This window comes from Pinus tabuliformis, chromosome 3_1 (assembly GCF_031772625.1).
Source record: "Pinus tabuliformis cultivar Carrire ecotype Pingquan chromosome 3_1, CPIR1, whole genome shotgun sequence".
Classification (NCBI taxonomy): Eukaryota; Viridiplantae; Streptophyta; class Pinopsida; order Pinales; family Pinaceae; genus Pinus; species Pinus tabuliformis.
This window is the reverse complement of record NC_142301.1, coordinates 296,155,092-296,171,303: the sequence shown is the minus strand read 5'-3', so window position 1 is coordinate 296,171,303 and position 16,212 is coordinate 296,155,092.

Here is a 16,212-nt window from a genome sequence, read left to right as displayed (position 1 = left end):
TTTATTTATTTATTTATTTAACTTTGTGATTTTTTAATTTTTTTTCTATTATTTCTATTTTCTTGACTTTTAATTTTTCAATTTATGATAACTTACTATTATATTAAAAACATATTAATTTTTATTATAAAAAATTATATATATATATATATATATATATATTTCTTAATTTTTGGCAATGTCTTTCAACAATACAATATTTTATTAGTTGTTTTATTTTTATGATAAAATTTTTATTTTTATTGTTTTTTAGTTTCAGTTTTTCCAGGAAATAAATGAAAAACTTAAATAAAAATGAAACAAAACTAAAAACAAAAAATTAGTAATTAATAGAAATAGAAGTTACTAAACGCCCATAGTAAAACCTCAACCAATTATTTTATAAATAAATAAATTTAAATAATAATAAAAAATAACAAAAATTGAATTCCCAATGTAAAACTATGGATAAGTGGCATAATTTTTTGGTCAAAGACAAACTAATAAGTATTCAAATGCAAAATTAGACTAAATGTGTCTAGTATAATAAAATAATCCAATCAAAGGTGGATGTGAAATTTTAATATTACAATATGGACTTTCATATAAATGAAATTATATATATATATATATATATATATATATATATATATTAGTGTTTCTTTTATTTTTGGGTTACTATTGTTTATTTTATTTTATTTTTTTAATAGAAATATTAGGCTAAGTGGAAGTGGAAAAAGATTCTAGTTGGTTTGAAAATTATGGATTTAGCTCCCTTGGATAAGATCATGGTCAACATTTAGATAGGTTACTATATTTTTAATGAATTATCTAAAAACATATGTAACCTTCAAATCACCATTCTTATTCACACCAATATAAATTGCCCAAGTTGTTAAGATATTTGGATTTTTGGTTGTATCAGAGTTGAAATTGGAATTCGCTAATATTTTATGAATGATATGCGACACTAGGTATCCAAAAGAGCTGCCTTTAAATTCTGAATTGGGTTTCCTCATCCATTACTCTGAGTAATTATTATAACATTTTCTATTCTTAAAATTTAATTATTTTCAAGTAGTATCTATAAGCTATACTTTGACCTAATCTAGGAATTCCAAAAATGACTATGAGATATATAAAATGTCGAACTATTCTTTTACTAATTGTTGCACTACAAATAGATGCATATACTCTCTTTTTGGAAAAGAAGAGTTATCACTTATTGCTTCGTCCATTCCACTGAAAGCTCTGGAGTTTTCCCTTCTCTTTAACATGTGACTGCACTGTGTTCAAGATGAAAGGATCCAGGGATCAACTTAATTCCCTCCTCTTTGACCTCTAATTCAGAGATAATTTTTTTTCCAAAAGAAAATTCCCCTTGTTTTTTTTAAGGATAATTTTAAAGGGGAGTTTTGTTATTTGGAATACAAATTGTTTTTTTTCCTTTTTTTTTTTTTTACCAAAGATAATTTTAAATGAGAGTTTTGTTATTTGGAATACAAATTGGTTTTAGACAACTTAAACCTCTAAGGTTCACAACAAATAACTCTTTTGTAAATTTTTTGAAAATTTATATATTTACCTAATTTTATAAACTTTTTTCATCCTATTGAAGTAATTCCACATATTGTTTATTCACATGCCTTATTAAATTCAAATATCTTTTATTTATCTTAGCCCAATTACATTTGATTATCTTATTACATTAATTGTTAAAATTGTATAAGTTAAGTGTTTTGAAATTTTTAAATATACTGAATAGATTTATTTAAATAATAATGATTTTAATTCAAAATTAAAAAGTAAACTATTCCATAAACATTGCTATTAAATCATTAATTTTTTAATTTTTATTTATTTTTAAATGATGGAAAATTAATAAATTTAAAATTTGAACATAATTCTTAACTATTTTGATTTTTGATCCATTTCTATTGATTACAATAGTGAGCACAAAACAAACTCACTTAGATTGCCATAATTTCAGCGTCAATGGATATATTATGTTTTCCCAAAAACAACCCTAAATAACGAAAAAAACGTAACTATCTAAAAAGCACATAAACTTAATGCAACTGTAATTATGAATAGATCTAAATACAAAAATAACCCTGAATACATTAAAACAATAATATTAATTTACATTAATTCTTTTCACTTAATCTTAAATACCTACCGATCAATCATTATAAAGTGAATGTAAAATTCTATTATAATTTAAGATCATTTAAACACAGTAATAAATATTTATTTTAAAATGAAATATCTCACACATATATAATTAACATAAGTATTATTAAAATTTTATCTCTTAATTGAATTATTTTTAATAATCCTAAATAGTTATAGTAAGAATGTTAATCATATATTCCACTAGCAGACTCCAGGATTCCCCTCCTTTCATCTATCATTACATATATCATTGTTTTTCCTTGCTCTACCTATCTTCGCAAGAATCTGGATGTCCCCTGAAGATGGACTCACATAGAAGTCTCGAATGTTCAATTTAAAACTCTGAACACATTATTCCACAATCTTTTGAAAAATTTGATTCTCTACCTTAAACCTATTACTAAATAAGATTATATAGTTTCATAACAGCTTCACCTTTCAACGAATCTATATTTCAATTAAACATACATAGTAAATTATACTCAAAAAATTAAAAATTATTATATTCTTAAAACATACTCAATAAATTATACTCAAAAAGTTTATTGAGTTATGTAATTTACATAATTTATTTTCTTTGAAATTTTTTAAGATAAATTCTATTTATATTGTTAAAAATATATTTTAACCATTAAAAATTAAAGTTTTTCCTACTCAACTTATTGCATGCCTTTAATTAATTGCAATTTGCATCACAATTCAGATATATACTCATTGTGATAAGTTACTATACTTGCTAAGTGATAGATACTTAGTGATTAACTATGCTCAAAACAATGATTTTTGCTCCTTGCCTTCTTTAGTAGAGATGTGTTTCATTCCCACAAGTGATTTGCTAATTTCTCACCCATATGTATTGTGGTCCAACGTGAAACACAAAGAAACTAACGATTCAATCCTTGTTTTATATGAATCTTACAAGCCAATGATTATGAAGTCTTCCTTCTTCTCCGACGCTTATCTCTTTTTCCATTATGGAAAAATCTTACGCATGCAATGATCTTTGTTAGCTATGCTCAAAGCCAATGATGATGACTTCATCTTTCTCCTCACACACTTAAGCTCATCTTTTTTTCATTATGGAACACGCATAAAAAATGTGCTTAATTCCTACAACTATCCGTTGATTTCTCATTGGAAAGAGATGTGGACCAATGAAAACACATATAAATAAATTATCGTGTCGGTTGATGTAATTCAGATAAGTGTTTTAGTCTAAGGTGCTATCAATGACTTGTAATTATATCATCCAATTTCATTGAAAAATACTATCACTTGTAATTGTATCATCTAAGAGAGCTATAATTAAAATAAGATCTCATCAAATATATCTATAAAGGAGAAGCGCAGAGGGTGCTTGTAGAAAACACACAGAGCTAGGGTTTGCAATAGAAGATCAGTGTTGGGAACCATGGAGAGGTGAGAGGTGGGGAGTTCTACTCCCTCTTTGTTAGGTCTCTATAATACTAGTGATTACCCCATTACTGTTGTAGTTCTATCCCTTATTAATATTGTTATGCTCGTATTGTCCCCATATTTTTATTACTGTGCCCCATAGAATCCCTCTATTGTTATTTTTGTGGCTTTATATTATTATTGTTAGGTTGGTTGGTTATATTGTGACTCCTTAGACTCTTATATATAGAAAGGAGGCTTTGTCATTTGAATCATCCAAGAATTGTTCATTTGTGTAATGTAAAAGAGGTTGCCCCCTCGAAGAGGCTGAATTCTAAGGCGTTCAACTATCTTTTCTATCTTTTGTGAGTCGGTTTCATAACATTTGGTATCAGAGCTTTGGATTCTAGGGTTTCACTGCTCCAAATAAGTCATCGTGGCATTTTTGCTATAATTTTTTTCTACAATGTTTCAGAAGTGAAAAAAAACCCATTTGAGAAGAAATCGCACTGAACCTCAGGTCCAAATTTTAGAGCTTTTCGCACTATATTTGAGAAGATATGATCTAAGGAAGTTGGTCTTTTTGCAGACTCCTAAATTACATTCCAAACAGGGGACCTAGGGAAAATAGTCATAACTTTATTTCTGAGCATCGGATTGAAGTTTTGTAAGAAGCTACAGAAAGAGGACGGACTGTAGTTTCGTGTAGATATTTTTTAGAGCCAAAGGTCGAAACAGGGACACATGGCATGTCGTAAAAGTTTTCTCTATTGAAGTAGTTTATAATCAGGTCACTGTGGGAGATTTGGCATAGATCTTCCTTGGAAAATCCAATTTGGATCAGACTGGTGGCATTGAAAAGAAGACATGGATGGCTATTGCAAGTCACAATTTGAGAACTGGATGATCCGAAATTATAGAGATACATCAGAGGCAATATCAAGCTCCTTCAAAGTGAAAAAAGGTGTGTAGAATTTTTTAAATTTTTTTTTAAGCTTGGTTTGAAAAATTATTTTGAATAATTCAAAAGGCATAGTAGTGCATTATTATCAGTGATTGATGCCTCAAGGAAAGAAAATGAAAACACCTAGTAAGAAACCTAAAAGCACTAGCATGGCTTATGAAGAAAATGAAGAAATGCTACATGATATATCAAAATTACAAGACCAAGTGCAACAAATGTCACTTTCACAAAACTAACAGAAGCTAAGATAAATGGCGTAAAATATAAGATAAAGGGCCTAGAAGTTAAGATGAATGGAATGGAAGCTAAGATAGATGATTTGAAAATAGATTTGAAGACAAACATGGAAGAATTGAAGATAAATATGAATAAGTTGCTATAAGAAATGGTCACTAATGGTGAAAGGGTAGTAAAGGAAACTCATGATGAGAATAAAAGAAACGCTAATCATGATTCCATAGACTCTAATGTTGGATCAAAGACCCACCATATTCCAAAAATTGATATGAGGAAGTTTGATGGCAAGGACCCCGCAACATGGATATTACAGATAGAGCAATTCTTCGATCTCAATAATGTGCAAAACACACAAAAGGTACGTATTGCAACTTTATATTTGGAACCAAATCAATTTGTATGGTATCAATGGCTTTGCTTTCGTAAACAAATTATCACTTGGGCAATTTTTACGGAAGAATTGACAACAAATTATGAGGACACAAAAAGCAACACTTTTTTTAGCCAATTGATAAATCTCAAACAAAAATTTTCAATAATGGAGCATATTTAGGAGTTCCAAAAATTGAACAGAAGAGTAAAAAATATCCCAGAGTAGCATAGGATTGATGTGTTCATAGGGACTTTAAAGGATAATATCGAACATGATGTTCACCTTTGGGAACCTGATTCATTAGAGAAGGCATTCAGGTTAGCAAGAAAAATTGAAAGCAAAATTATGGCAACCAGGAAGCATACCAGTCACAACTATAAATATGGAAGTGTTGTTACCCCTAGCCTTCCACAACTTATAAGGTTGACACCACAACAATTGGAAGAAAAAAGAGCAAAAGGGCTTTGCTACAGTTGTGATAGCAAATACACTAAAGGTCATAAGTGTTTTGAGAAGAAATTATTCTATATAGATCGTGAAGAGGAAGAAGAAAATGAGCAAGAAAGGTTAAAAGAAGAGTATATACTCCAGGAAAAAATCATAGATAAAGAAGAAATAAATCCGACCATATCTTGTAATGCATTGGTTGGAATTACCACTCCTCAAACCATCACGATAGAAGGACAAATCAAGAAGAAAAAGGTAATAGTGTTGATTGATTCAGGAAGTACCCACAATTTTATTCATTGTAAGGTAGCAAAGGAATTGAATTGCTTCCTATATTCAGCACTAGAGTGTCAAATGATGGTTGAAAATGGAGGAACGATAAATTGCTCTGGAAAGTGCCATAATATCAGTCTATCCATGGGAGAATATGTATTGATGAGCCAAATGCTTTCCATTCCAATGGGAGGTGTTGATGTTGTACTAGGAGCCCAATGGCTACAGTCCTTAAATACAATAGCTTTTAATTTTCGAGAACTTTTCATGAAATTTGCTGTGGAAGGAAAGGAAGTTGAACTAAGGGGTATTGCAGGGAAATCGGGAAAGATAATAAGCTATAATAGTATGACAAAGCTTCTAAAAAAGGAACAAAGAGGTGTAATTGCGCAATTATGTTCACTAGATGTTTCCACATCGGAATCATCTATTTCTCCGAATCTCTAAAAAGTCTTGGATAATAATTCCAAGGTATTTGAGACTCCCAAAAGTCTCCCACATATTCATGATTATGATCATGCTATTCATTTGATTCCAGGAAGTGTTCCTCCAAACATCAGGCCATACAGATATCCCTATGCCCAAAAGAGTGAAATTGAATGTATGGTTGCAGAAATGCTAAAGGCTGGTATAATTCAACCTAGTCAAAGTTCTTTCTCTGCTCTAGTAGTATTGGTGCACAAGAAGGATGGATCATGGAGCATGTGTCCGGGTTATAGGGAGCTCAACAAGCTCGCTATTAAAGGTAAGTTTCCCATTCCTGTCATTGATGAATTACTGGATCAATTGCATGGATCAATTCACTTCACCAAGTTGGATCTTCGTTCGAGGTATCATCAAATCAGAATGAAGACTGAAGGCATTCCGAAAATGACATTTACAACTCATGAGGGTCATTATGAATTTTTGGTAATGCCTTTTGGCCTTATCAATGCACCTTCTACATTTCAAGGTTTGATGAATTTCATTTTCAAACCCTTCCTTAGAAATTTTTTGTTAATATTTTTTGATGATATACTAATCTACAACAAGTCTTGGAAAGATCATGTTGAACATGTTGACAGGGTGCTACAACTATTGGAGAGAAACAATTATATGCAAAAAGATTCAAATGTTTCTTTGGAGTGCAAGAGGTGGAATATCTAGGTCATATTGTATCTCATGAAAGAGTTAAGGTAGACCCTAGCAAAATTAAAGCCATTAAGGAATGAAAAATCCCCACATCCATAAAGCATCTGCAATGATTTCTCGAGTTGACAGGGTATTATCGCAAGTTTTTTAAGAATTATAGGAGAATAGAAGCACCTCTAACAACATTATTGAAGAAAGATGCATTTTCATGGACTCCAGAAGCAACAAAGGCCTTCGAACATATTAAAGAGGCAATGTGCCAAGCACTGGTCTTAGCTACACTGGACTTCACAAAAACCTTTACTGTGGAATGTGATGCTTCAGGAAATGGAATTGGTGTTGTTTTAATGCAAGATTAAAGACCCATTGCTTTTGTAAGTTGTCCAATTAAGGGAAATTTTTAACACAAAGCTATTTATGAGAAGGAAATGTTGGCAATACTACATGACTTAAGAAATGGCGACCCTACCTAATGGGAAGACACTTCAAGGTAAAAACGGATCATGATAGCCTTAAATACTTTTTAGAACAAAGATTATCCTCAAAGATGTTGGGTTATGACTTTGAAATTATCAACAAAAAAGGGAAGCAAAATGTGGTGGCAGATGCACTCTCAAGAAAGGATGAGGATGTGGAAGCATTGTTGTGCACCATTTTTATTATCCAACCAGATTGGATAAACGAAGCAAAGGAGGAATGTAATAATGATCAAGAAGTGTGGGCACTTATTCGAATGTTACAACAAGATTCCAGTACATATGATACATTTAGCTGGCAAAATGATTCATTATGGTCCAAAGATCACTTATACCTTTGTAAGAATTCCCAACTCAAAAAAGGATTCTTATGGAATTGCACACTTCTCCCTTAGGAGGGCACTCAAGATTATTAAAAACTTACCATAGGGTTAAGAAGGAATTTTTTTAGGATGGCCTTAAATTGGATATTCAAAAGTTTGTGGTGGAATGTTTGGTTTTCCAACAAAATAAAGTTTAAACAATTAAGACCCGGGTCTATTACAACCTTTATCGATTCCAAGCCAACGTTGGGAGGAGGTTTCAATGGATTTTATCACAGGTTTACCCAAGTCTGAGGGAAAGAGTGTCATCATGGTGGTAGTTGACATATATTACTTACCAAGTATGCACACTTTTGTGTATTATCACATCCATTTAAAGCCAATACAGTTTCTACTGCATTTATGGAAACAATTCAAAAGCTACAAGCAAACCCAAAGATTATTGTAAGTGACAGAGATCCCATTTTCACTGGAAATTTTAGGACAGAATTATTTTCTTGTCTTGGTACTCAGTTGGCTCATAGCTCATCTTATCATCCTCAATCTGATGGGCAAACTGAGATAGTAAACAACTGTTTGGAAGGATATCATCGTTGCTTTGTATCTGATAAACAGACACAATGGGTCAAATGGTTGCCTCTGGCTAAATGGTGGTACAACACTTCCTTCCATACAGCAACAAAAATGACCCCATTTATGGCACTTTATGGGTATCAGCCACCATCGATCACATCATATTTAAGAGAAAATTCTAAGGTTGAAGCAGTGGAAAATCACATCGAACATCAACAACAAGTCCTCCAACTCTTAAAGGATAACCTCATGTTGGCACATAATAGAATGAAATAACAGACAGATCAACATCGTAACGAAAGAACTTTTGATGTAGGTGATTGGGTATTCCTACGGCTACAACCATATAAACAGATGTCCCTCAAGCAAGCTAAGAAGGATAATAAATTATCACCAAAGTATTATTGTCCGTACAAGGTGTTTCAAAAGATTGGTACTATGGCATACAAATTGGAGCTTCCTGCAGTGTCTTGAGTGCACCTAGTTTTCCATGTTTCATGTTTAAAGAAGGTTATAGGTGACAAGCTCCCAGTTCAAACAACATTTCCAGAACTTGATGAGGAAGGAAAAATTATATTGGAACCGGAAGCAGTCACAGAAACAAGAACTAAACAGCTACGAAATCGATCAATTTTGGAATATCTCATCAAGTGGAAGAACTTATCTACTGAAGATTCCACATGGGAGGATGAGAATTTTAAAAAGAAGCATCTAGAACTACTCAAGCGTTGAGGACAACACTTTTTTGAAGGAAAGGGGCATGTTAGGTCCCTATAATACTAGTGATTACCCCATTACTATTGTAGTTGTATCCCTTATTAATATTGTTGCACCCCTATTGTCCCCATATTTTTTTGCTGTGCCCTATGAAATCCCTCTATTGTTATTTTTGTGGCTTTATATTATTATTTTTAGGTCGGTTGGGTTATATTGTGACTCCTTAGACTCCTATATATAGAAAGAAGGTTTTGTCTTTTGAATCATCCAAGAATTGTTCATTTGTGTAATGTAAAGGAGGTTTCCCCCTCGAAGAGGCTGAATTCTAAGGTGTTCAACTATATTTTCTATTTTTTGTGAGCTGGTTTCATAACACTCCTACAGTGAGGCAGTCTCTAATCGATTTAAGAAACCACTGGGGGCTAAAGCCTAGGTTTAAGGAAAAGGGAAACAGGAAAACATAAGCTCACAGGGGCAGGAAGATACGCAGGAAGAAGTCAGACGAGAGAAGCGAATAAATGGAGATAATTAGAATGCTGACAGTAGAAATCGGAATGGACCATGTAAGCCTAGGGAAACCATCACACCTCGAGTGGTGTTAAGTGATTTAGTGCTACAGGAGCATAGGGAACACATGATGACTTATGCAGTGATTTGTAAATTCATGGGGTTATGGCCAACGGAGAAGGCTTTACATGCATGGATAAAGAATCATTGGAAGCCTAAGGGGGATATAGATCTACACCTTGGATCCAAGGGTTTCTTCACTATAGTTTTTACCAACATAGAGGATAAGAACAAGGTGTTTGAAGGAGGGCCTTATTTCTATGCTGCTACAGGCCTCTATATATAGCCCTAGGTGATGAATTTTGTCCTGGAGCATGAGACATTCACTTCAGTCTCAGTATGGGTAAGGCTCTATTCCCTACCTCTAGATTATTGGCAGCCATAATCATTAAAAGACATAGAAAATAAACTAGGGCATTTTTAAAAAATATCAGAAGTCACAATGCGAGGAAAGTATACCTCCTTTGCCCATATATTTGTGGAAATGGACCTTTTTGGAGCTCTACCAGATGAAATAATTCTAGAACTTTTTAATGACGAATGGGTGCAAGCGGTGGACTGTGATCATGTTCCTTTCAAATGCCGCAAATTCCATGAACATGGGCATCTATTCAGAGATTTCCCCTTAAAAAAAAATGGAAAACAGAATTAAAGCAACCTCAGGGAAAGAAACTGAAAGCTTTAACAAAGTGGGGAGCAAAGGTAAAGAAGGGAGAAAGAACCAAAAGAAAATCAATCAGGAAAAGTAGTTTAGTCAGAATATGTTCAAGGTATTAGAAGAAGAAGAGAAGCATGATAAGGCGAACCAGATACTGGAGGACAACCTTTCACATAAGAAAAAGGAAGATAGCATGGAGGATATACCTAAAAACAACCAACAAAAGGAGGATCTGCCAAATACTATGGAACTTGACAGGGACCAAGAGATGACCCCGAGTGAGGTGGAAATAGAGGATCATGAACTACAGGATATTCTTGATAGGGAGCGTCTAGATCTGGAAAAATTCCTGGAGTAGGGAACTACCAAAGGAATGGATTCACTACCTTAAGAGGAGTTTAATAGAGTGCAACAACTATTCCTATGGAGAACTCAGGCAAAAGGTTCAAGGGTCAAAATAAACCATGATATTCAGGACAACGGAGGGGTTAAAACAATGAAGGTAACATCGGGACTAGCTCTTAGGAACCCAGGTAGGAAAAGAGGTTGGAAAAAATAGAATGAGTTTCTAATAGAGTGTGGAAAAATCATGATCAATTCAAGTAAAATTAAAGACCTAACTAGTTACTCATTTACAAATCTTTCTTAATGAAGCTCACAACATGGAAGATTAAGGGTCTAGGAAGTAAAAGGAAACAAAGAAATCTTAGAAATAGAATGAAAGAAGAAAAACCAGATATGGTTTTCATCCAGGAAACAAAATGTTCAATGATAAAATAAGAGAGATACATAGCAAATGGCTTATCAAATATGAATATCTAGAAGTTAAAGCAGACAAAGCAGCAGGAGGAATTCTCACAGTTTGGAACCCTTAGAAACTTGGTATCCTAGATGTTGCAACATCCAAGAACTATTTATCACTGGTCATCCAACCTTTGGGGGACAAGGAAGTTTATTTTCTCACAAATGTTTATCGTCCACAAAAGATGGAAGATAAACTTAGACTTCTAACCTCATTGGAGGAGTTAAGTGGAGGACATCTGGGTTTCCCCTAGATTTTGGGAGGGGACTTCAATATGATCAAGTCTCTATCGGAATAAAAAGGGGGGACCAGATCACTAGGCAGAGATTCTATAGCATTTTAGAATTTAATAAATAACATGAAGCTTGTAGATACAGAGACAAGTAATGGCATCTTTACCTGGAATAATAAGATGGGAGGAGCATCTCAAGTGGTCACTAAACTTGACAAATTCATTATCTCGGAGGACCTCATCCGCACAAGCCATAACTTGGTAGAAATGATACTCCCTTTTGGAGGCTTGACCACTAGCCTATTCAACTTGAAGAATCCTTTATAGGAACTCCAAGAAATAGAACTTTTAGGTCTGAAAACATTTGGCTTACCCATTCTGACTTCATCATCAATATTGAAATATGGGGGATAGAAAATACTTACGTTCATGGAACTAAAATGTTCCTTCTACATCAAATATTGAAACACGTCAAACAAAGGCTTAAAGATTGGAATAAGAATGAATTTGGCAATATATTTGAAGCTAAAAAAGCAGTATAATGAAAACTACTAGAAATTAACCAAACCCTCATTACAGAGGGCTTCACCAAGGAGAGGAAGGAACAAGTTGATTATGTTCAACAAGAATGGGAATGCTTATGCAAGCAAGAAGAGATTTTCTGGAAACAGAAATCAAAGGTACAATGGTTAAAAGAAGGAGAAATGAATACAAGGTTTTTTCACAAATCTACCATGGATCATAGGTCGCATAACAGGATTTCAAAATCAAAGATACTCAAGGAACACAGCTCACTACACACCAAGAAATAGAAACTTTTCTGGTTCAACATTTCCAAGGCATAGTCGAGGAGCCTCTCATAGACAAATCTCAATTTATCAAGGACTTCACAAAGCATATTCCTAAGCTAGTGACAAGAGAAGACAATTACAATCTTAACAGGCCACTGAATGAAGAGGAAATCAGAGAACCCATCAAAGAAATGAAAAATGGAAAATCTCTAGGTCCATATGGTTTCAACGTTGACTTCTTCAAAGCATGCTGGGAAATAGTCAAGCAAGATATCCTCAATGTGATGGAGGACCCAAGGAAAAACAAAACTATTATGAAGGCGCTCAACGCCTCTTTCAAAGCCTTGATTCCAAAGTAGGAGAATGCTATCACACCAGACAGATTTAGACCCATATCATTATGCAACGTGGTGTATAAAATTATTTAAAAAGTAACTGCAAACAGACTTAAGCCCCTACTCCCAACTCTCGTGTCTGAGGAGCAAACTGGATATGCGGAAGGCGGGAAAATTCTTAATAAAATCATTCAATCTCATGAGATGATTCACTCACTTAAGAGAAATAAGCAAGCAGGTATGATTATTCAGCTTGACCTAGAAAATGCTTATGATAAGTTGAACTGGGCATACATCAAGGAAGTAGTGATAGCATATGGATTTGACCATAACTGGATAAGATGGGTAATAGCCCTTGTAACCACCCCAAGTTTTTCAATCCTGCTAAATGGCTCACCATCTAAGACCTTTAAGCCCTCGAGAGGACTTAGACAAGGAGATCCACTCTCAACCTTCCCCTTTATTCTCATGATGGAAAGGCTAGGCAATGCAATTAAATATGCCAAAGGAGAAGGCAAAATCTAAGGTCTCAAACTCACTTTAAATGGGGATGCCTTGACCCATCAACAATTTGTGAATGACACCATGTTGCAGGGTACACCCACCATCAAGGAAGCGCAAGCCTTCAAACAAATCTTGAACGACTTTGCTTTGGCTATGGGAATAGAGGTAAGCCTAAACAAATCAAAGATTTTCTTTTTTAATAATGATATTGCTATTCAAAGAAACCTCACCAGAATTCTAGGCTTCCAAAGAGATATGCTACCCTCCAGATACTTAGGAGTACCTCTAACAGACGAAACCTCTAAGCAAGACAGTTTGGGAGCCTGTTACTAATAAACTACAAGATAAAATTCGGAAATGGAGTAACAGGTGTTTGAATATAACAGGACAACTAGTGCTTACAAAAGCTATCCTACAAAATGTCCCCATCTTCATGCTCTTAGTCCTTCCAACTACTAAAGGTGTAATGCAACCCATCAAAAATATCCAAAGGGATTTTCTTTGGGAAAAAGGGGAAGAAAAAAAGAAATGGGCTTTGGTAGCCTGGGATAAAATATGTAACCCAAAGATACATGGAGGTTTGGGACTTGATGACCCTGAAACCCTAAACAAAGTCTTGGGGGAAAAACTATGGTGGAGATGGCTAAAAGAATTAGTTTCCCCTTGGGCCAAAGTATGGAAACAAAAATATGCAAGCAATTGGCAAGAAAGGGATTACATTAGGATGTCTGGACTCATCAAAGGCTCCCACATTTGGAACAAAGCTTGGGAGAATAGGGCCATAGTTCAGAAACACAATTTCTGGGAGATCAGAGATGGAAACCTCGCTTGGTTTTGGGAGGATAATTGGCAACAGGAACCTAAATTGTTAAAAGAAGAATTTGTCAATCTCAAGAATGAAACTGATGACAAAGGGTTACTCAAAGTAAATGACTTTTGGGATCAGGAAAGAAGTGATGGAAAATGGAGAAAATGGAAGAACCTAGTTTACAGTGATGAGTCCCCATTGAAAGCCCAGGCAGAAGCTCTTATAGTCATCTTGGAACAGAGAAAGATTCTGATATCAACATCTTTAGATCAACTAAGATGGGGTAAAAACAATGAAGGAAACTTTAACCTCAAACAGGCCGAGAAAATAGCCCTGGGGCTCGACTTCCCAAACCTTGATAAGGTATGGAAGAACCTATGGTAGAACCAAAAATGGATGAAAATTAAACTATTCATGTGTTTAGTGCAGCATAAAAAAATTCTAACTTAGGAAAACCTCAGGAAAAGAGGGGTAGCTGGTCCATCCAGATGCCAACTATGTGAATTACAGGAAGAAACTATGGAACACCTTCTCAACCTATGCCCATTCACCTCCACCTTATGGAATTGGGTGGCTTCAATCTTTAGATAATGAGACAAGGACATTGGCAACATCACCGGTACTTTGAAGAATTAGAGGAAAACTTTCTCTGCAAATGAAATAATAAACAAAGTGTGGGCTTTGGTTCCAAGCTTTATAATCTGGGATGTCTAGAAAGAACACAACAATAGAATCTTCAAGAACAGGATTAGGTCACCGCAGAGCATCATGACTCAGATCATAAGAAAGCTCAAAGAGACTATAGGAACCCTTTTAGAAAACCTCTATTATGAAACCAGCTCACAAAAAAGATAGAAAAGAGAGATCAACGCCTTAAAATTCAGCCTCTTTGAGGGGGCAACCTCCTTTAAATTACAAAAATGAGCAATTATTGGATGATACAAATGAAAAGACCTCCTTTCTCTATATAGGAGTCTAAAGGGTCATAACATAATCAGAGCCGACATAACAATAATAATGTAAGGGCACAATAATAACAATAGTGGGCTTCTATGGGGCACAATACTAACAATATGGGCACTACATGGGTACATCAATATAATAAGTGGGTTGTACTAATAACAATAATGGGTTACACTAGTAGTATAGGGGTCTAACATGCCCCTCTCCTTCAAAAAGCGTTGTCCTCAATGCTTGAGTAGTTCTTGATGCTTCTGTATAAAATTCTTGTCCTCCCATGTGGAATCTTTAGCGGGTAAGTTCTTCCACTTGATGAGACACTCTGAAATTGATCAATTTCGTAGCTGTCGAGTTCTTGTTTCTGTGACTGCTCCAGGTTCCAATATGATTTTTCCTTCCTCTTCAATTTCTGGAAATATTGTTTAAATTGGGATTTTTTGCAACTTTTGAATTAGTGGCCATACTTCTTCATCCTTCTTCCATTAATCCCTTTCTTCGTTTATCCAATCTGGTTGGATAATAGAAATAGCACAAAACAATGCTTCCACATCCTCATCCTTGAAGAGTCTTCCCATTCGGTAAGGTCGCCATTTTTTAAGTGCATGTAGTATTGCCAACATTTCCTTCTCATAAATAGCTTGGTTGAAATGTAGCAGTAAAAATACCCAATCACCTACATCAAAAGAAATTCACTACGATGTTGATCTACCTGTTGTTTTGTTTGATTTTGCACCGAAGTGGCGTTATCCTTTAAAAGTTGGAGAACTTGTTGTTGATGCTCGATGTGATCTTTCATTGCTTGAACCTTTTTCTTCTTGATATGTCCTTCTATCTCTAGAGTTTGAGGAGTGGTAATTTCTTTCAATCCTTTACAAGATATGGTTGGATTTATTTCTTGATGCTCGATGTGATCTTTCACTTCTTCAACATTTTTCTTCTTGATATGTCCTTCTATCTTGATAGTTTGAGGAGTGGTAATTTCGAACAATGAATTACAAGATATGGCTGGATTCATTTCTTCTTTCTTGATGTGATCTTTCACTTCTTGCGCCTTTTTCTTCTTGATATGTCCTTCTATCTTCAGCTTTTGAGGAGTGGTAATTCTTAAAAATGCTTTACAAGATATGGTCTGATTCATTTCTTCTTTCTCTGGGGTGGGGTCCTCGCGTATATCTTCTTCCTTTGATGTTTCTTGATCCTTTTCTTCCTCCTCTTCATATTCCATGTAAAATAATTTCTTCTCAGCACACTTATGACCTTTAGTGCATTTGCTATCACAAATTTAACAAAGTCCATTTTCTCTTTTTTCTTCCAATTGTTGTCGTGTAACCCTTGTAGGTTGTGGTAGGCTAGGAGAAACAACACTTCCATCTTTATAGTTGTGAGGGGTATGCTTCATGGTTTCCATAATTTTTCTTTCCACTATGTCACAAAGCCCTTTTACTCTTTCCAATTGTTGTCATGTTGCTCTAAAGAAGGTGTTTCTCTTTGT